We start from the raw sequence: 22,479 nt of genomic DNA, 5'->3' as shown, positions 1-22,479 counted from the left end.
ACGAAATACGTCCTCTAGAACTTAGGATTTGAACCTCCCCTTCCCCCGTTGTCCTAAATTTAAGTTGTAAATTAGATTTTCAGAATGTTCCCATTCCATCTTTTTTACAGATGGTATGAAAGGGACTTAATTTCCTATTCTTGCCATCCATCCAGCTTCACCCACCCCATAAAAAGTAGACATTAATTACAATTTATTTACATTAGTTTACCGTCCACTGAGTCCTCGCAACTACCAGCTTTCTACCGTAACTACTCACATACATTAAACACGCACACACGGAGGCACAAAGCACGCATTTCCAAGATATAGGACAATCCAAGAAGAAAGAAGCGAAGAGAACAATGTCGGTGAAGGCCTTGAGCCGGTATTACTGTAAGTGGTTCAAGGGGCTGGCATTCTGTGGTGTTTACGAACACTAGCCAGAACTTTGACACACTCCACCCATCCCTTCCTCCCCCTTCCTCCGGTTTATTAAAAGAGGGGATTGGGAAGAAAAACCGAGGGTTTAGCTCTGCTCTACAGAAGCTGGGAACGCCAAGCTCTGCCTGCTCCTACAACAGGAATAATTAATCGGGTTGGTGTGAACCCGGCCTCTGACACATGATGAAGAGCTCTTGCTTGCCGGAGGCAGCGAACGTCCGTCGTTCTGTGGCAATGAAGCGCAGAGGACGGGGACGAGGCATGATGGGGGGAGGAAAGCAGCTACAAGAACGGAGGTTGTTTGCTTTTTGTTGTCTGATGGCCACATATCCCTTATTTTTGCTTCATCAATCTTTTTAAACTTTGGCCTGTCCTTTAGAACAGAGAATGTCGGATTAAAATATTTGAATTTGTCTTTTTGTTAAAATGATTGCGTGTCCTTCTTTTCAATTTTTTTATAATTTATGACCTTTCTTGATAGTCTTGGCTGGACTTTGTAGCACCGCGAATGTCTTCAGAGAAGATGGTCATAAATCAGCAATGTGACAGTGAGTCGTTGATGACATGTTCATGCCATGTGACACTGATACCAGAGAAGCATTGCGACAGTCATGTCAAGATGGCGCTTCCTGACTCGAGTCATTAAGGGTTAAAGACGTGACCTTTCGGTCCTTGCCAAATGAGGAGTTCAATCCCGCACTTCTTTCCCGGGGGCAAGTTTTTGTGAGGGAGGAGCTATTCTCCTCATTCCTCGCTGCCTTATTTTTTCCCCCAACAACCCTCTCACGGATCAGGCACCACAACATCCGGGTTCCACTTGGGAAGATCGCAGCGTCACCAAGGCATCGAACTTCCTAGTTTTCATTCCTCAGCCCTCCGGTCAGTCCAATCACTCGGCTCTCCACTTTTTTCCACCGATAATAATTTCCTTCTGCTCATTGCGTAAGCTTTATAATCATGATGTAGAAGAAAAAGTCGATGATCCCTCGACAAAGTCCGTTTGCTCTCTAAATTTTACATTTTTTCTGCTTTTGTCATTGATCAATGTGGATTTGATGAGCTTTTTACAACGATCTTAGCGAGATGCCGGGGTCGCAAGCTTTGTTTATACAGGGAAGCGGCGGGGAGGATATTGATTGAGATGCGAGGCTGACATCTGATCTTCATTCTTTCTTGTATGATACACTGCCCTGACTGACGTCACAGTCTTCCTGTTGTTTACAATGTTTACCTCTGACATACTTTGAAATTAGAATCGATTTTTTTAATGTCTTTTCTAACACATACATTTTTTGTGGAGCAGATGAACTGTTTGAAAACAACTTGACTTTTTATATTGTTGATGATGATCTTTGTTGATCTTTTTATTTCTATCGGCGATTTCTCATCTCGTAGACATTTCACAACAATCTACCATGCTACCAACATTTTTAACATTATGTTAAGACCATAATTAGTGCAATGTGATTTTTGTAGTTTTGTAACTATATCCACCTGGTTGTTTACACATCATAAACTGCTAAATCTTGTTACTAATGAGGGAATGTGATTGATTTACAAGTTAATTAAGTATCTTTCTCCCGTCAGTACCCAAGGGAAGGGAAACAATGGGCTGTTCACTTGTTGGCCGAAGACCGTGCATGCGAGCGGCGTGTACTAGTGGCGCCATCTGGCCATCACATTCCTGGCGTCTTCTGTTCTTCTTCCGTCAACATTCATGATTCACTGAGGTGGTATGACTGTAATCATAACTGGGGGCCTGGGAGTCGAGTTTTGAGACAGGATGGAGGGTAATAGCTGGAGGCTTGCGTCATCTGGGGAAGATCGTCAGCAGCACTCGATACCTTCTGAAAATCTCTACATAAGAACTTGCGCTACAGACAAAGAGGGAAAAATTCAAGGGAAAGGAGGTGAAAGGAGGTTAGAAAAGGAGAAAGAAAATATGAAAGAAGGAGGACGTGGGGGTCGGTGGAGGGAAGGTTTAGAGGCTGAGTGGATGCATGTAATGATGCCAACACAGGCGCGCGGACACACAGACCAAGAGAAGGAAGTGTAAAGAACAGAATGAAGAGGTTTTAGTGGCGAGCACGGAGACAGGAGTAGAATGATAGCAGAACAGTTCCTCTGACAGTCGATGTTAGTTGTTTGTCTTAGCCCTGACTAAACCTCACATCCATCTTGTATAATCTCTCTCTCACACTCTCTTTTTACTAATTCGACACTTTTTATGAGGTTTTACGATAATGGCATTGTGATATGTGTGTGTGAGAGAGAGTGAGATATATATATTGGTGTGAGAGAGATTCATTCCTTTTTCTTTCATTAATTATGCTTTAACTTATTACTGACTAATCTTTCTTTTCTTTGAAAAGGGTTCCTTGCTTCTGGTCTACTCAGTACAAGAGTTTGAGTTTAGCATGATTCGTTTTAGTAGTTAACTGGAAAAAAATTCTGCCAGCAGTCCAGTAATGTCTCATGGAGTTCCACACAAAGAAGAAGCTATTTACACATGTAACTACTTGTTTACATGTGTAGAAACTACTATCGTAAACAGTTTTCATGCGTAAACACAGCTTGGCACACGTACCTGGAGTAATCTTACGTCATGTGTAAATATTCTTGCCTAAAGGTTAGTTTAAATGTACAGACACATTACTTTATCTTGTGTAAGTGTAGTCTATATATATCTACAATCATATGTGTACCAAATTTTTCAGACCGAGATTTTTGTTTACGCGTGATAAAACTGTGATTACTAGACAAACACTTTGTGTTGAACTGTCTGCCGACATCAACCAGCTGTACAAGTTCACATGCAGGTCAGAGAAAGGTCACGTGAAACAAAGTGTGGCGATGATTATTAAGCTTTAAGGGAATTCTTTAAGATTGTCGGCAGAGGGCGCTGTCCAGTATAACGAGCTATATAATTAGTAATTACGAACAGGTATGTATGCTTTCACAGTAGAAGGTGTCACCAAGAGTCAAATAAGAGTAAAGACATATCAACACGATTTACAAAGAAGGAAAAGGTCCTTTTCCAATTGTAATAAATGAACATGTCTATCCTAAAATGAATTTCAGACTTAGTGTCTAAAGATAGAGATTATGACTGCATTCAGGTAGGCAAGTGAGAGACAAGTGTTGGTTACCGCAGTGTAAAGAAGCATTCATGGAGTAGGCACACAAAGAGATCGAGAAAGAGAAGGAGCGACAGAGGGAATGGCCGGTATCTCTCCAGGTCCGGTTAGCCATTATTTTATGTTGACTGTGGCAATACTTTAGTCTCATGGTAAATGAATTGCTGGATTCCTTTTATCATAACCAGTCACCTCCGTGCTGAATGAACTCATGCGACGTTTATTTTCAAAACGACTGACATTATTTAGCACAACAGGCTTCACGCTGGAAGGTTTTTCCCCAACGAGCAAGCCTCCTACAACGAAGAAATGATGGACAAAACAAGAAAAAAGAGAAATAAAAGATGAAAAGGAAAAGTATTAAGAAGCACGAAAAACAACAACAACAACAACAACAACAAATATTTATGTTGTCAAGATCTACAAGAGGCTGGGCTGCACCTCGTGTTGTTGACTGGGCGGATGAAACGTGAGATAAGGTTTTTGTGACCCAGACTGACCCCAGTGGGACTCAAAACACACGTTCAGGTGAGTGTTTGTCACAACACACAGGCAGTGACAGTATGTGCTCGTTCACACAAGATTTGTCAGTAGGTCTCCTGTGAACTTAATGCTCAACACTAAACTTGGGAATATCCCTTGATTTCATCTCTCTCAGTTCATGTTGGATAAGCAGTTAATAAGTATATTTCCCTCTCGAAAGGGGTATGTCAACATTAATACTGTTTGTTTGTTTGTTTGTTTGTTTGTTTGTTTGTTTGTTTGTTTGTTTGTTTGTTTGTTTGTTTGTTTGTTTGTTTAGCAAATACCAACAATTCCGTCTCAAACAAAGGCAGGAGAGAATTCCAGTTTAACATATATGACGTGGCAGCCAATCAAAACCAAAGCGAAGCCCTCTCATTTGTAATAGTCGACTAATTTTTAAGGTTCTCAGTTCTTAGTTTGTTTTTTTTTTATAATAGAGATGTAGTGACTGTATGTGTAAATGTATTTGTGCGCGCATGCGTGTATGAATGTTAATGTAATTGAGCCTACGTGCGTGTGTGCATGCCCTCTTGAACACTTCGCTCAGAGGTCAGTACATAATTGACTTGAATGATACCTTAATTTAAATAGTATACTTCATTACGACATTTGCTAAATAAGGTGTTTATATTTCATTTCTGTGTAAAATCAGTCCTCAGGAACCATGCATTAACAATCCACAGGGACGCAAGCGCTCAAGTTTGGGGGGATGAAGGTAGCTTGGTGCTGATAAGCGAAGATGTTAGAAGACGTTTAGCTGACAGCTTGGCGTTAACCATACAGCTAATGAACTTAGCGACTCGTCATGCGTCTGGGCCCTTATACGGCGAGCACCGGCAGCAGCCACCAATTGGTCTTGGCGTTGGCGAGACGTGACTCCCTGTAAACCCAGAGGACGAGGGGTAGGGATGGAGGGTTAAGAATGTAATTAGTCAACAAGGATTATCCCGTGCACGAGCCCCATTATGGAGCGTCAGGCCGAGAAGATAATTATCATATGTATTACTTATTCGTGTCCTCCATGACGACGCATGTATAAACACTCAAGGTTGTCAAGTTTATTGCCACACCCCACCCCATATACTATGACTTCTGTAGGTGGAAGCACTCTCCCACTATGAGTAATCCATCTCACAATTTTTTATTTTATTTTATTTTTTTTGAGGGGAGGGGGAGTATTTTAAATTAAAATTTCGGGTCACGTCAGACGTCTTACCGCAGATTTTTCTCCACGGTCACCCAGTCCATCAGTGAATATAGATCATTGTCACCTACTCAGCAGGATCGGCCGTCAGAGATTGAAATCTTATCTCTTGTCCCTGCATGGTGCACCTGTTGACACCTAGAGCCCCTGCTGATTTTCTGCTCCTTAGCCAGCCTTAGTCGCCATCTCGGTCTATATTTAGGTTCGGGTCATCGCATCCTCTCAACATCCCGCATCACAGGCCGCCGCCATTTGCTCTCCGTTTAATGAAGATAATTACGGCTTTCCGACCAGCCTTCGTTTAGTCCACTCAGTGTAATCTAATCCTTGTAGGAACGGCGGCCAGCATCTCTCACGTCACTGCAGTCCCGTGTGACACCGCTAGAGGGCGCTGGAGGGAAATCCACACCAGGTGACGTCAACGCTAAGCCTCGCCCACGGCTTTCCTGCAGCAGCTTAAGATATGGAATTGATAAAGATGAGGGAATTATTAAGACGGTCGAGATGGTTAGGAGACACTCTACTTTGAAAGGACACGTAGACAGTGGATTTCATTTCTTGTTGGCAGCTTGAGTAAAATGTTTTGTTGTCTGCTTGAGCAAAATGTTTTGTTGTCTGCTTGAGCAAAATGTTTTGTTTACTGCTTGAGTAAAATGTTTTGTTGTCTGCTTGAGCAAAATGTTTTGTTGACTTCTTGAGCAAAATGTTTTGTTGTCTGCTTGAGTAAAATGTTTTGTTGGCTGGTCCTTAGCACATTCGTTCAGACCGAACTATTCAGTGAGTGTGTCGTGTTTTTTGTTTTTTGTGGGGAGGGGTGGGAGGGGTGGAGTAAGAGAGGGTCCAGATTAACAGAGCTGACACTTGATCCCATGATACTTTTTTGATGAAATGTGCGGTTCAGCGTGATATTAGAGAGATAACTGTAAAGCAATAAAAGGGAATTGGTTAGCTGCGCCTGTTGTAACTCTTGGGAATAGACGACTCGCCGGTTGACGACACAATCTGACGACTGTGAATGTAGATGTGGGTGTGTGGTGCAGAACACACACCAAGAGCTGGGATCAACGTTGTTGGATGGGAAGTAGGGGAGCAGGAAGGTTGGAATGTTTGAGGTAAACATCCGAAACTTAGACTTAAGGATACTTACAGATACCTACAGATACTTACACAGCAGATGCCACAGCTTGTCCCTATTTCTGGCATTTTTGTATTTGTATTTATTTTGTTGTTGTTTTATTTGTTATTTATGTATTCATTTTGTTTGTTCATGTTGTTGTCGCATCTGTTTTACTCATATGTCAACCTGTCCCCATCACATGTACTTTCCATGCGCGCGGTTGCATGTGCATGATTGCATGCTTATGGCCTTGCATGGTCATCCACCATCATCTCCAAGGATCCGTCCTTTCCTATCAAAGGGCACTCTAAAGGGTCAGTTGGTTTTCGCCTCTACATTATTTTGTCCTCAGCCTTGTACAAGGACAGGGCCACCTTCACCTTCGCTCAGCAAAACTTGAAAGAAATCTTAGCGTTAAAGGTTACTGGTAACCATGGATGGCCTACTCGAGCTAGGGATGACTATAGTGACACAAATTGAAGTTAGTTATAAAAGTTATTCAAGCCTGACGGAGACTTTTTGCCTCGTCTCTCCCATCACGTGCGCGTGACTCGTTCGCAGAGTTGTCTGCCTTGGCGCGCCATATTGGTTGTGTAGGATGACCCTGGCCGAGACACCCGGGTATTGTTTGCTACCAGAACGGCTCGAAAGGTTGACCACTGTCGGCCATTAATTTTCTTTCTCTCAGATTAGTTTCATACTGCTTGGCAGAAGTCCCTTCTCAGTTTTTTCCTTCTTATTATTGTTGTTATAGTTCGCAAGCTACACCGCAAAGAGTAGTCCTGTTTAAACACATGCTAGATGCTGAAGGAAGAGTCAAATGTAAGGAGATTATTTTCATGTTCTTCTCTAGTTTTAATAAAATCCCTTATTTAGAATGCTCTTTATTATTATTATTAATGTAGTTGTTGGTAATGGAGGCGATGTCTTCAATAGGCTTGATCAGGTTCACTATCTTGGTCTCAACGCGACTTTTTTGTAATGGGGGTGTGAGGTGGAGGGCAAAGAGTTTGGTGTTTCATACCGAGCCTGCAACTAAGATTGTATCACGAAAAAGCAGCAAGCGAGTAAACAGATGTCACATGCAGAGAAAAAAATAGCGTTCCAAAGACGAGGTCTGAACCCAGGCCAACTGTACTTTTACTGTATTGGCGACAGACGCTAACCATTGCGCCACCTGACGGCGCTTTATATCTGTCAGAGGCACGTCCCAGACTTATTAGTGAGGCCTCGACAAGTCTTTAGGGTCTTGATTGATTGATTGATCGATTGATTGATTGATTGATTGATTGATTGATTGATTGATTGATTAACTGATTGGTTGATTCCAAGCAGCGTGCAAGCCGCTGGCCACGAGCCACTCCCGCCATGTTCTCATTTTGTTCTTGTTTTATTTTTTTGTGTTGTTTACAGTAAGATACAGAACAGAGGATGTTGCGGTCAGACAGAGGGCACGTCACGCAGACAGCAAGGATTATGGGTCATGGGTTCAGATTTCAACAGTTCAGCTCAACTTTCTGCTGAGTCGGAGTAAAATACCAACAAGCCTCTGACTGAATTGCTGTTGCTCTTTGTTTACCTCTCTTGTCAAGACACGGAGTGTTATTGCTTCTTTGATTTATTCCTTTTGTTTTTGTCTCTGGATGCAGTCAGTCTTTTTTTCTTTGTCTGGGTCCAGACGGAGAGAAAATGTTAGACAGCCTCTGTAGTGTGATGAATGAGGAATTATGAAGCCCCGAATACTAAAACTGGTTTGCAATAGTGTATAACTGGATTCACAATATCAAAACTGGTTTAGCAGTCCAAGGAAGGGAAGTAGACCACAACTGGGGAAATTGGAAATTCCAGAAGCTCATGAGCAATTAACTTTCACCACTTAATGTGCTCCAATAACTAGCCGCCCACAAGTATGTAAAGCCATGTCTCAACAAACTTGTCTTTCAAATATATTAGCACAGGTGTCTACAGCAATCTTACTTTTACTAAAACTAACGGGGATAGGAAACTGTACTTATTCAGATTCCAAAGAATGTCTGGGACTCGAAACTCTTTTCTTCCGTAAAACACATACGCCTTCCTTCCTTCCTTCTTGCTTGGCTCCTCTTCTAGTTTAATTATTCTCCTGGGAGGATATCATTCTATACCACTGTCTTCATTTACATCAGACGATTTCTACAAACAACAGGAACCGGAATCTTTTCTGAGTGTTTTTGACCCAGCGCCTCTCGGAAACTCTGACGAACCACGACTCTGTCGAAAGTAGCACCAGACCGTTCTGACCTCATGCATCCATTACCACAGCGATCATTGACCTCACCAGTTCACCCAACCATCTCACCCACTCTGGACACTGAACAGAATCGGATCCCTGGAATTATGGCGGGAATAAAAGTTTGTGATGGCGCCGTTATCAGGGTGACTACACGAGTGCGGGAAGCTGCGATTGAGAGAAGGCAGCAGGAGGTCCACACTCACTTCTTCTCGGTTACACCACCAAAGCCCAGTGCATGTCTGACAAGTCTATTTTCAGGTGCCTCGGAGGGCCAAGATTAGACCTGACGGCGACACCGGAGGTCGGAAATAACCCTCTGTGGCTGCGGTGTGAGACTAGAAGACTGGGATGTCAGGTCGTAAACACGTTTTCCACTTTGTTTCTTGAAACAAATGGCTCTGTGCTCGACAACACAAGGCCCGGGGTAGGTGGGAGTGAGAGAAGGAGGCTGCATCTGCCGTATCTCTTGAGGAGGAGGCAGCTGGCCGCTGACTTTGATGGTTCTCTGAGGGATGAGGAGCCCGGCGTTTAAAACTTCGCACTTATGATGTGACAAAAAAATCTGGGTAAGACAGAGTAAATAGATAAATAACACATAATAATAAGTGCGGGGACGTTATAAACAGTAGTGATAAATATAACACAAATACAAGGCAAAAAATCCAGTCTAATAAATATACGAATAATACACCCAGATTAACATGCCAACATTGTGGTCCTGGCAGGTCTCTTGGACCATAGACCAAAGAGTAACTACTGGAAAAAACGCACCAACACCTGCAACATCACGGAACTATCCCCCTCCTCTCTCCCCCCACAAACCTCCTCTCTTCCATTCTTACCCCCTTTTTCTCCATCTACCCCAGGTTTCTATCCCACACGGTGCCAAACCGCCTTCAGGTAGAACACGTCTCTCTCTCATCAACAACAACAAAAGAAAAATAATGTGGAGACCCTCTCCATCCTGAGGTACTTCAAACAGCGGCTCTGACATCAAAAGCACTTAACTCTCCCTGCCAACCTTTCAAGCGGCCATTGCGGCGGTCGTTCTGTTTGCCAGGAAACCTGCTTGAATGTGTTGTCTTGGACTGCTTGTTTGATCTTCGAGGGGCGAAGAAGTAGAAATAAATTAAATAATTCATTGAAATCGTTCCAGCACGATTTAAAGAACCGTTGGGATTAAAGTTTGGAAAGATATAATGTTGCAGCACTACGGTTTAAAAAAAAAAAAAAAAAAAAAGAGTCATCTTCGGGTTCGTTTAATGCGTTGAAATGCGCCGTTGTGTTTTGATAAGATCGGAAGTCTTTTGATTTGAATTCTTGTAAATGTCATGAACATATCCCTTCTCTTTGTATCCTTCTTCCTTTTGCACAGATGCGAACTGGTACAAGCGTAGGCCCACCCACCCACGCACACGAGCAAGCCAACAAACAAACAAGCACACCCGATATTTGCACTGCCCGTATCGTAAATTTATTGAAGTGTGAACAGGAAATAAAGTCGAAAACACGTCAAAGCCTTTTAAAGATGAGAAATGCACAGAGTTCTTGTGTATAAAAAAAAAAAAAAACACTTCAAAAGTTGTTTGTGATCATTCTGACGCATGTCCTTCAGCAAAGTCATAAACTGAAAATCAGCCCCGTCTGCATGTGGAAAGCTGACAAGTAAACAACCCCCCTCTCTTGACATTAGTTATAGTCCGGGACATGGAAATGTAATCCTTTATTAATGGTTCTCTCGATAGCTGGATGGCTAAATGACCGGACTGCTGGACAAATGGACGAGTGGAGAGAAAGAGTATAGACAGGTCAACATGTTGTGAAGAAGGGTAGACAAGATTAGGGTCTGCTTTAAGGTCCAGGTAACCCCGATGCCGTATTCATGATGCGAAGGTAAGTAAGTATCTAGGGTAAAATGCAGAAATCACGGGCAAACTTCTTGTCTGAAGTTATTTCACCCCAGGGAATCTTTTCCACTCTTGTAAGTGCTACCCCGGGATTAAAATCAACGTTCTTTGGGGAGTGGACACCTACAGAGACAAGAAACTCGTCCTTCGTGTCTCTAGGACAACCACTTATCCTCTCGTCATGAATACGGCATCAGACTCACCAAAGCTAGGCTCAGACAGTCGTGACAAACAGCCGCCACTACCACCTCCACGTACGCAGCGCCCCCTGGCGTCAGTGGCGCCGACATGGAAGTTCGCGGTGTCTGGGGGGAAGAAAAACAAACCAATATTTCACGTTGGCCGCACCGAGAGCTGGCCTCGCCTGAGAGGGTTTTTCTCCCTCCCAAACTCTTTTGGCAACGAGTACGAGCTCCGTAGACGCTGGATGGTGTTGTTGTGGTTGGTACCCTCCAGCTTCCCAGGGGTAGCGACAGAAAAATCTACCCGTAGGTTCTACTCCATTTGTGCTTCAAATCATGTTTATAGAAATAATTCTTCTTTCTTCAACAACACACAAGTGCATCAACACGAAGCCAGTGAATCATTCGTCCTTTTCATCCACCAGCCAGCCTCATCATTCCATCATCTACCTGTAGGTGATGGCTATTTCAAAGTCACTTAACACAATGGTTTGCACACACCCACGCACGTTTTGTATCCACTTTGTCTCCTTTATCGGTTAGAACCTTCGCATCTGTCGGCCATGATGTCACCAAGGAAACATAACGGCCAATGGCGTCATCTTCATGTTACTACATTCTTCTCCTCAAATATGGTCTGAGGTCAACTCCTCAATCAAACTTTAGCAAGTGAGGCGTTTGTGTAGCTGTTGTTGGGAATTGCCGCCAATGATGTGTATGCATGGGTTGTATTCGTCATCAATAACACCTAGGAACTTTTTGTTTTCTTTATCGTGGCGAGGCAGCCCTCTCTCGTTTTCACTCGTAGCCCAACCTGCGCCGAGTCTTGTAAACACGGAGGACGAAACACTGGCTGGCCCCCAACCAAGGTATCCAAAGCTTTCTCGTTTACCGAAAAAAAAATTCTTCTCTCTAGTGCCTGAAAGAATATTTCGCATCAAAACATCCTGGAATTTTTTTATCAATCAATCTGAGATAAGAAATTTCACGACAAAAAAAAAAAAAAAAAAAAATCGGGTAGTGAGTGCGCCGCGCGTGTGTATGTGTGTGTGTGTGTTCGTGCGAATGTGTACAGAGCGCGAGAGCGACAGAACCAGCCAAAAAGAGGTTGAAGTGAGAGATTTTTTAAAACTAGATACCCGAGTTTACAATAACAATGTCTGGTTGTTCTTCTCTGTACCCGGACATTGTGCAGCCGTTTTCTCAAAAAAAAAAAAAAAAAAAAAAACTAACTGGGACTGTGACCTGTAAATACCGTTAACCGTCTGCATGAAATGTTTTGTCGTCAATACCGGGAGTAAATATTCCTACATAACTATGCCTCAAACCTTGTGGAGAAAATTCTGCATGAGAATTTTAACACATTTTAGGCTAGTTATTCTTTCTTCCTTTTTATTTCCTTCGTCTTCTTTTCTTTTCCTTTTTTATGTTATTTTTCCTTTTCTTTTTTCTTTAACGTGTTTGATTCATCACCGAGTTACAGCTATGAGGGAAGGCAACAATCTTTTTCCCTTGAGAACGATTTCGTCTTTCTTCTAATCTCACAACCGGCTTTTATCGACCGTTTATTCTTCCGTGGCTCAGTGCAGCTGATTTAAGTTTACATGGTGAGTTCTATTCACCAACATCTAAAGCCTATCTGTACTGGCACAGAGCTAAAAGCTATTCATGATCCCTACAATGCAGTAAACATATCCATAGTACAGTAAACCTATTCACGGTACAGAAAACCTATCCACAGTGTAGTAAACCTACCCACAGTACAGTAAACCTACCCACAGTACAGTAAACCTATCCACAGTATAGTAAACATATCCACAGTATAGTAAACCTACGCACAGAGAATACTCTGAACTGTTCTAGTCATTCAAATACCTCTCAGAAGTTGTGAGCAAGTCATTAGTAAGTGTAAAAGCTAGACTAGGTCGATAAATACCTCACCACCTATGATTGTTTACAAGAGATCTCCACAGCGAGATTGAAGAGATATCAACAACAATCTATTTATAAAGATTATAGATAAGGAAAGGGAAAGGGGATGTGGGGATTTAGTGAAGTAAAAATAAAATACAACTGAGGAAAACAGTTTCTGCGCAGCCGTAATAAGTGGGTTGTTGATTACATGAGAAATTAATCAACGGAGAAATTATATTCGCTTTTTGTCAACAACAAATCGGATGAAACAAGAATGTAAACAATCCCAAATGAGATGTGAGAAAGCTTACCGTAACATGGTAACATCCGATAAGCTGTTGAAATTACTCACGTCTACGTTGGAGATTTCTTTTCAACCGTTTGCATTTTTTTTTAAATTCTGACAGTTGTTTATGATTTAGTTACCGTTAACACCGATGATAACACCATCATGTTGTTAGTTTTTTATTTATTTTTTTTTTTTGCGAGGGGGGTGAATTTCCTTGAGATCACTTCAACATCACACAAGTGCAGGAAACAAATGCACTTACTAACCCTCTACTGTCACAAAAAAACACTCTCTTCTTATCTCTTCTGCATCCCTGACCTCTTCTCGTTCGAAAATCACGTAACGCCTCAGTCAGTGGTCGCCCCTGAGATAACTGACTGACGTCACCGATTGATAATGAAGTGCACGCGCGTGTTCAGACCGCGCATTGACGAACAAACTCTCCAGACGTTCGATCATAAAACTCTAGGCCCCTAAGGGGAAGCATCATCTCCTACTGGCATTCCACGCACACATCCCTCCCTTAGAATTTCCGAGTGACGTCACAACAGGAACTTGTACGAGCTTCCGGGATCCTGTGGGTGCGGACCTTCCCCGTGACCCCACACGTGCAGACACACACGGTCCTACTCAGGCCACATCACAGAAAATTCTTCCGCCGCCGCTCCAAGCAAAACACTCTCGTTTACAGCAGTGATTGGAGTAATTAATGAGCTTGGCTCACATTCAAGTCGACTCACGTCCATGTGGGACATAGATCGTCCTCTAACAACAATTCGCGTGTTCGTAACTTCTCCCTCCTACCATCACTCATCCATTCCAAAGTCAGGCAGACTGGTGAACAGACGGGTTGTTTGACAGAGATATAAACCTCGCAAAGGTATGTTATTCAAGCATACTTACCCAAAGAAATTGCTAGAACAGACGTCTCGGGGTTACTACCCTAATTGTGGTGCCGTGTGCAGCAAAGGTTAAAGGTTACCTGTAACAACCAACAAAGATTACAATACATCTCGCAAAGCTTCTGTCTACAGCAGGGATCTAGGATGACGCCCTGAAGGAACTGTCACAAGTAAACAAGATGAAAAATGCGATTGTCGACAAAGTTTTGTTGTTTCTTTCCCTACTGTTAGGAAAGAACAAGGAAAAGCTATTTATTAATTAATTTATTTCCTAATTAGCCTGCTCGACGTAATGCACATTATTTGACACAATGATACAATATTAACCGGTTGTTTCGATGTTAATGTGGCTGAGGGGAGAGAGGAGGATGTAAAGTTGTTAACGACCTGCTGTCGAAGCTTTTTTTCCTTAGGAAAAAAAAATTAATTTCCTGTTACAAAACTATTGAAGTATTAAAATACCAAACAAACACTCATCCGAGGATACATACGCACACATACAACCGCGCGCACACACCGATTCACACATACACACACAAAGATTGTACTCACGGGCAGCGGCGGCGTTAGGGGGTGGCAAGTGGGGCGGCCGCCCCAGGCCCCGCTCTCGAAGGGGCCCCGCGCTTCAGCCCCGAGGTCATCTTTATGACTTATTGCTAGCTGTGCTAAACAAGTTGTGACCAAAAAATTGACGTTCAGAAAACACTTTTAAGTTCTAATTAATCAAATTATTGAACCCATGTCTTCACGTTAAACCCGACAATAATAACAAGCAGTTTATTAAGTTATCGTCACCATATTATTTCGCTTTAAGAAAAAACCGCTACTGTCACAAACGGTGGGAAAGGTTACGAACAATTAAAACACTAAATTCGTGCGTTATTTCGCGAAATGGATCCAGCTTATCTAACTGTATATAAATCAGTGCTTCCGGCATCATATCAATAGGATATTGATACACGTACTCCATTACCCAGGCCCCGCGCGGATGGTTGGCCCCAGGCCCCGCGTGTTCTTAACGGTTCCTAACGCCGCCTCTGCTCACGGGACGCAATCAGAGAGAAAACAAGAAAGAAAGATGTAAAGGGATAACAAGAAAAAGGGAAATGAAGAGTGTAAGAAGAGTGGTCTGTCTCTACATGGCTTAACATCGATACTTTTCCCAGGCCGCTTTTTTCCTTCTCTCTTCCTCCTCTTCACTCCTTCCCTACCCACCCACCACGTGCCTTTACGTCTCTCAGCCCCAGATCACCCTCCCACTTCCTCCCATTTCTGGAGGGAATCAGGTGCGTCACAAACCCTCCCAGCTCGCCATCTGCTGGCCTACTTCTGATCGACGCACGACAGCGGAAAATGTAGAAACTGATCAATATGAACAACAATCGAAAAACATGCAACTATTTTTATTTATTTGAACAGTATGCTAACTGGCTAAAGTAATCAAAGTTGTTGTTGTTGATCCTGATACTTGAGTCATGTTGCCGATGGCGGTGGTAGCAAGCGAATTCTCGAAGGGTGTAAATCTTGAGGAAATATCTTTAGTCAATATGTCGATCTGTTTGTCGATGTACTGCAATTTTTTTTCTGGTATTAGTTCGTTTCTTTCTTTTACCTGTGTGTCTCAGCAAGACTTGTGTATGTGTGTCGGGGTGCACGTTGGTTTAAGTCACAGGGAGAAAACCCACGACCGTGCTCCAGACCTCCCCCTCCTCCTACCCCCTAACCCCAACTCCCATTCACAATGGCGGCCTCGACCTTAACTTTGCCGGATTTCCTAAACACAGATTGACTGGCGCTTGCTGAAAACGGCCTCCAACATCAGCCAGCTGCTGCGATGCAGGTCGGTGTAAGGATGGTGTGAGGGAAAAAGAATGAGAATGATTAAGTGCGATGTGTAACGACACTCAGCTTTTGAGGAATGCTGCATCCTTGTCCACACAAGGCTCTGTCAGGCCTCGAGGGTTTCTGTTTGAATTTTTAATTCTTCTCTTGATTTAGCTAATCTTGAAACTTCCTGTTTGTGATGATTCCAGTCCAGGATCAGGTTTAAGTTCAAGCAAAAATAAGATGTGGCAACAGAATCGGGAGGAATGTTTTTTAGTGTGTTTGTGTGCGCGCTAGTGTGAATGTGAGCCACGGAGAAATAAAGACAGACCGACCGACAGACAGAGAGAAATAGAGAGACACATAGTGATCTTTCGATTCTTGTATACAAGATGGGAACAAGCATTGTATTTCACAATCACATATAAACATGAATCACACACACACCACACTCAGGAGTGAGAGATTGTGGATGAAGGATAAGAACTTAATTTTAAAAGACTGGACTTTTCCCTGTTTATATACATACAGTGTTTATTGTCTCCTACAGGTGTGAGATAGCTCCAGGCCATTAGCTGGTGTTCTCGGGTCTCTCACCTTCCCGGCACAGAACCGTTACACGCAAGTCATTTGAATGCGGACCTGGCTCATTAGTCCCCCACCCACCCAGCACCATCCCCCCACAATCAGATCCAAGCTCCGCCACGTAGCCAACAACAGAAGTAATAAGTCCTTCATAACTGCGCACATCCACACTTATTTGTGTTCGACTGGGATCAGACCGAGGTCACACCGAGGTCACATTGGGTCGAATAAACCACTTATTTCTCCTTACCTCGCGCTCCCTTCATCACCGGTGACAACAACACGAGGTGGAGGCCGTGCAGCCGAGAGTCTTCGTGAACACGATAACAAAACATTTATTTACTTTATTCTTTCTGGCTACTAAGTGTTTTCATTCTGGCTACTAAGTGTTTTCATCCTGTTTTTATAAGCTCTTTACCTTCTCTGCCGGTCAATCATTCACTTTGGTTGGTGGGTTACTTGGTTGAAGGACTACCTGGTTGAAGGACATTGTTTTTATGTTCGATGGGTCCTGAAAGTAGTTAGTAAAAGGTTGGAGGCTTGCTCCACCCAGTGGCTTTCCACCCAGCAGTGAACTGTTTTATGGGGAATGCGGATGAATGAGAGGGTTCGGCTTTGTCTTCCTAGTATAGGTACAGTGAGCCACTTCTTGCTCACCACGGCTGCTACCAGTCAGTCACAACATCTTACATCACGAAACGACATTCTAAATGACAGTATTTCTCCTTATACATATATACCACCTCGAATAATACATATTTGAGTGTGGGGTGAGAGGGGTGAGTCGGGGAAAAGGAGATAACCCTGTATTCAGAGACCGCCATTTGAGAGGTAATAAAATAGCAAAAGTTTCAGCATCGCTTCAATTTCATACTTGTTGTGTAAAAGCTCATAAAGTCTAGTCCATCGTGACTATAAAATCTTTTTCCAGAAGACACAACAAGTGGTCTCTACGTTTTAAGAACTCATAAAAAGAGTTTGCTCTTTTTCCAACGGATGTAAAAACATTATTAAAGAGAAAAAAAGAAGCGCAAGACGAGAAAAGAAAGATCATTAACAATACATCTTGGATGTTGCTCCTTTATGCCCCTACCTGTCAGTTAGATAGGAAGCGTGCAGTGAAAGTGCTCACTGTCAAACTTTAAATGCAGTCAACTCGACCTCTATATACGTCTTCTAACAAACCGACTATCATGAACGCATTGTGCAAAGAGGACAAGAAGAAAACACAAATGTTCAGAATTATATTCTTATGATCAGCTGGATGTAGGGTCACAGTAGTGACAGTTTATGATCAGATCAGATTACCTGTTTAAACTGCCAAGGGACACACTTGTGACGTACTGTGCTTAGCTTAACAGCTCCACTGTGCCCAGAGTCACAGGTGTGACGTACATGCCCGGTATTAACGATGGGCACGTGCGCACCCTCAGGTAGGTTCAGTTCTGTGTCGTGCACTCTGCTTGCACATCCTGCTGCTGTTTAGTCATCACGACCGATCATTAAGAAGTCTCTAAAGTTCCCTAAGGACCATCTGCGTCCGTGTATTAGAGCATTACAAGGCCACTGACCTACGACGCTCACACCTTTAACTGTCACCTAGGCAACACCTGCATGTCAAACGACTGACGCAGTTTTTCCAAGTTTCGCTTTTGATGTTTCTAGGTCTAGATTATAGCGCTGACGAACTACATCCGTCAATATGTGTGGAAACAGTTTTTTTTAATTGTCGGAGAAGAAAAGAATGACACAGCGAGTTCACAAGGTGTGCTCATACCGGAGCTTAGGGATGAGCTAAAAACTTTATTAATCATATGTATCGTCAAAGAAGACCAAACACCAACGCAGTCTTGTAGACTTGCAAGGAGAGGACTTGTAAGTACACTGAACCAACACAGTCTTACAGACTTATGACAGACATGTAAGTACAATACTTAGACACGTTGTTTGGTTTGAGGCGCAGCTGTGAATGGAGGGCAAATCTTGTCAAGATTGAAAATTCTTTATTCTGTCCCCCTGTCGCAACGATGACACCTACAAACCTGTCACCTAACCTGATGGCGTAAGACAGTAAAAGTCGACTGAAAACTTCCCACCTGTTTCTGTGGGTGGATGGGGTGTGGAGCAGGTGGGTAAGTAAGATCCTCGTCTCCTGAGTAAAAAAAAGTCATCGATAGTAAAGCCGCGGTGAATATACCTGCTACGTGTGTCGTTACTGAGGACAAAGCTCATCTTGATGTCACACGTAACGTCTTTGTTTCTAACGACCAGTTCGCGCTGCCATAAATAAAGGCAGTGCGGCAAGATTGATCCTCCGTGCCACGAGACAGAAAATGCTCACAAAGGGCTCCTACAAATGATTCCCTTCCATCTCCCTCCCCTTAACCCCACTAACGTTACCCTGTAACGAACGGAAAGCTGCATTTAGCGTCCTAGCACGTCACCGAACACTAATTGTCGGCACAGATGGATGACGTGATGACCGACTTCACTAGTGTGTTAATTATGACCACGCAGCTCTTCCAGCATTATTTGCAGATGAAAGTATCCATCCATTCCCGCCACCACAGAGGGCGCTGTGAGCAGCACCTGCACATCGTGACACTTACGTAAGCATCAAGCATCCCGCTGCTGCGACAGGTTGACGAGGAGGCGTTAACAAAAACGGACATCTAAAAATAGTATGTGAACACGCAGACACGTGCATTTGTGCGTGACTATGATTTAGTAACACTCATCTGTTCAGTCACGTGATGTGTGACACTCTCATTTCTACCGTCTTTCCCATCAGGTGACGCGCCGCGCCGCGTAGTGCCGCAAACGTTCCGCGTCGCGCCGCGCTGTGTGGGTTGTATATACCCGAGATCGAAGAACCTCCGAACACCTGCCCTGCTCGTACCCGCCGCGGGAACTGAGGGAGATGGGTGTGGCACACCCTGCCCTGACCTGCTATAGAACAGTCACAGGATGACTTACACAAGAATTATCAATCTCACATCGCTGACAAGGTTTTTATTTGAGGTAATGCGAAGTTTTTAAAGTATTTTTCGACCTTGAAAGCTGGGTAAAAATGTCGTTAAGCGCCTGCTTTGAGGTTTATTTCCTCTTGAATCAACGAACTTTGTACTCGTGTGCATCAATACAATAACGAGTGGGGTTCAATTCCCAGGTTGTTGAGCTGCTCTCAGTTGGGGACCTACTCAGGCGGGTGGAAGACCGGGCCTGGTGGTGCGAGTTTACCCCTTTCCACCCGTGACTGGTGCACAAATAACAGGCCTCGACCCCAGCTTTCAAATAAACTGAACTGCTGTCAACTGTGGTTCTGAGTCACAGAAAATATGGAGGTATAAAGGGGAGGAAGGCGGGTATGACCAGGACAAGAAGAAAATTACAAACGCCTGTGTGTGTGTTCTGAATGAGTGAGTGCGGGAAATAGAAGAAGAAAAGGGGAAGCAAATGAATAAATAAATAAGACCAAATATCTGGTTATCATAAACTTAAAGAATGTTGTAGTATTATGTAAACTTTGTATCAAGTGGCACATACACGCATCTATGGTTGTCTCTAACCTTCTACTAGTGTTAATACCTAAGTTTGAACTGTTTGCATCTCTGTACTATGCGTTAACTGTACACGCCTAGCAAACATTTTACACATAAAACAAAGTCCCGTGATGTTTGTGATTACGTGTTCCGTTATCCAGCGTGACTCGGCTTCAGTCACGTGACTAAGTCAGTGGATTACGCGACGCCTCACGCCACTGACCCAGATAATTTATTATCTCTCTCCACAAGACAGCCACTGAGGTCTCAGTCACTGGTTATTATGTTTGCTCTTCACCTGTTGTTGATCCTTTCTTATCAGAAAGAAACCTTACTGCACCACGTGACATTGTAAGTGTGACTGATGTGAACATTTCGTCAACAAGGAGTGAGACAGGGAGACACAAACACATGGCAACATGTCATCAAAAGCTGATGAGTGACACACAAACAACTCACCCGACCCTCCCTTTCCCAGGATCGCCCGAGAGACTATAAAGTATAAACGCACGCATATTCATCTGCATTGCGGATCTTGGAGACAGGAAAAAATCTCAGTTACAGGAAAACCCCGCCATTGACCCCATTATCCCCGTCTTTCCTTTTTCCCGAGACTTCTCCCCATTTTCCCAGAGCCACCGAGCAGACGATTCCACAACTTCACGGACGTTGTAGCGATAAACAAAATGATTCTTTAGACCAGCAGTAGGAACTTTCAAGGATCGACAAACAGGTTTTTGTTTATTAGTACTTCTAACGGTGGGGTAACCTGGTACAAACCAGGGTGCAGCTGCGGTTCACCCAACCTCTTTTGGTGAACCATTCATTGTCGGCTTTTCGTGGATGGAACGGGTTTCCCCCGAGAAAGGCATCGACATCGGCAGACGAGGAAACAGGAAAGATAACTTACAGTGATTCTTAGAAAAAAAAAAAAAGCAGTCGATAGAGAAGGTCAGTTCTATGAATGCTCCGTGATCCAAACCGCACAGAGCTACAGTCATCTTCTTGCGACTGCTTCCTCTTTGTGAATTTAGCTCTGTGCCGACTTCGGTCGAGATGGGAGTTTGGCACTGTGGTAGGTTCCACGCCAGTGGGAGGAGAATTTTTTTTTCCTGTAAGAGGTCTGGCGATAAAGAGTCAGGTGGAAGGAGCGAGGCTCACTGCAGGGATCAGCCACAGGTGGCGCTCATAAAGGTGTAAAGACTCGGCACAATGTACCGAACCTCGGTAGAAAGAAATCGTTCTATTTTTCGTTGTATTGGGGTCCAGAATCGAGTTTTCTGACACCGTGAATACGAAAACTCTGCTTTTTAAAGGTTCATTTCGAACATCTACAAGAATACCAGCATGTCATCTTCGATGTTCTTGATGCTGGTGAGGCCGCTGATCACCTTCTGTGTAGTGGTTAAAACAATCCCTTGCCATCAGCAGGGAGAGGCTCAGGGTTCAGATCTCGTTTCGGGTCACTTTCTGAATGTGACACCTGTTTTCTCCGGGTACTCCAGTTTCCTCCTTTTTCTTCTCCCCCCATAATGTGAAATCCCCCCAAGGTGGAAGCACTTTCCTACTGACTAAACCAGCCAACTAAACCAAACCATCCTGTGAAGAGAGACTTGAATTGTTTAACAACAAAATTGCTGTTAAAACGATTTTACCAACCGAACACCAAACTATCGTTCAAATAGGAAATTTTGCTTAACTCGGCATTTCAGTGTTGAGTAAGAGCACATTCAACTCACGCACACATAAAGAATTATGTCTGTATGCTAAGTCAAACTTGGTACAACCCCCACACGTATTTCACACGTCATACATCAACAGACTGGTGTACTGTAGCAAGTTTCACACATCCGTGCACCCTCATTACCACCACCACCGCCACCAGACAGCAGCCGCGGGAGGTCGGGGGGAGCGACGAGTGGCGAGGACGGGGGAGATAAGTGAAGCCGTTATCGACAACACGGTGCTGGAGATGTTCGGCGCTCCCTGGGTCAAGAGTTCTGGCCCGCAGGCACAAGTTCGCCTCGGGTCTCAGATCGCACCCCTCGCCTGCAGCACCGGGAGGGAATGAGTCATGGAAAGATTGGGGGGAGGCGCTGAGGTAACGGCTTCTTCAGATGTCTGGTCCCTCCGTCTGTCTGATTTTCTCTCAGCGCAATGACTCATTTACTATCGATATACAGCGCTGTATAGAAGCTTCTCATCATCATCGTCGTCGTCATCTCTCTTTCTCTACCTACCTACCCCTCCTCGCCCTTCTATATTTTTTCTTGGTTTAGTCTGTGCTCACTTCCCCTCTCCAGTATTAGGTTACTTAATCCATTCACTACACAATCTCATTAATATTCGCACAAACGGATTTCGCCGGGTAAATATTTTATTTCTTTCATGTCTTCTGGGTTTTTTAATTGTTACTTCCGGTTTCAGCGAGAAAGTAATCAGAGTTAAATCTCGTTTCTGACAAATGACTGCGGCACTTTGCGGAAGAAGTGTGTCAGCCTTCAGTTGATTCCGTGTTGTCTTCGCTCCACACAGCGCTGGGAGGGGATGGGGAGGGTGGGGTGAAGGCTGTAATGAGTGTTACACAGCACGGCACTTGTGTGAAGTGGGTCCAGTGAGCCACTCTGTCAGACTCGCTTAGTCATCATCCTGACAA

At 43.7% G+C, this 22,479-nt stretch overlaps 1 long non-coding RNA gene across 1 annotated transcript; it reads left to right on the top strand.

Moving 5' to 3' along the window:
• Positions 1–510: 510 nt before the first annotated feature.
• LOC112560738 lies at positions 511–9,897 on the top strand. The gene is made up of 3 exons (XR_003098579.1): positions 511–719; positions 2,011–4,088; positions 7,820–9,897. It is a non-coding gene; the product is annotated as an uncharacterized LOC112560738 (long non-coding RNA).
• The last annotated feature ends 12,582 nt before the right edge of the window (positions 9,898–22,479 follow it).

Source organism: Pomacea canaliculata, linkage group LG3 (genome assembly GCF_003073045.1).
Source record: "Pomacea canaliculata isolate SZHN2017 linkage group LG3, ASM307304v1, whole genome shotgun sequence".
NCBI classification, from domain to species: Eukaryota; Metazoa; Mollusca; class Gastropoda; order Architaenioglossa; family Ampullariidae; genus Pomacea; species Pomacea canaliculata.
The sequence above is the reverse complement of the archived record's forward strand: the minus strand, read 5'-3'. Positions and strand labels throughout refer to the sequence as shown.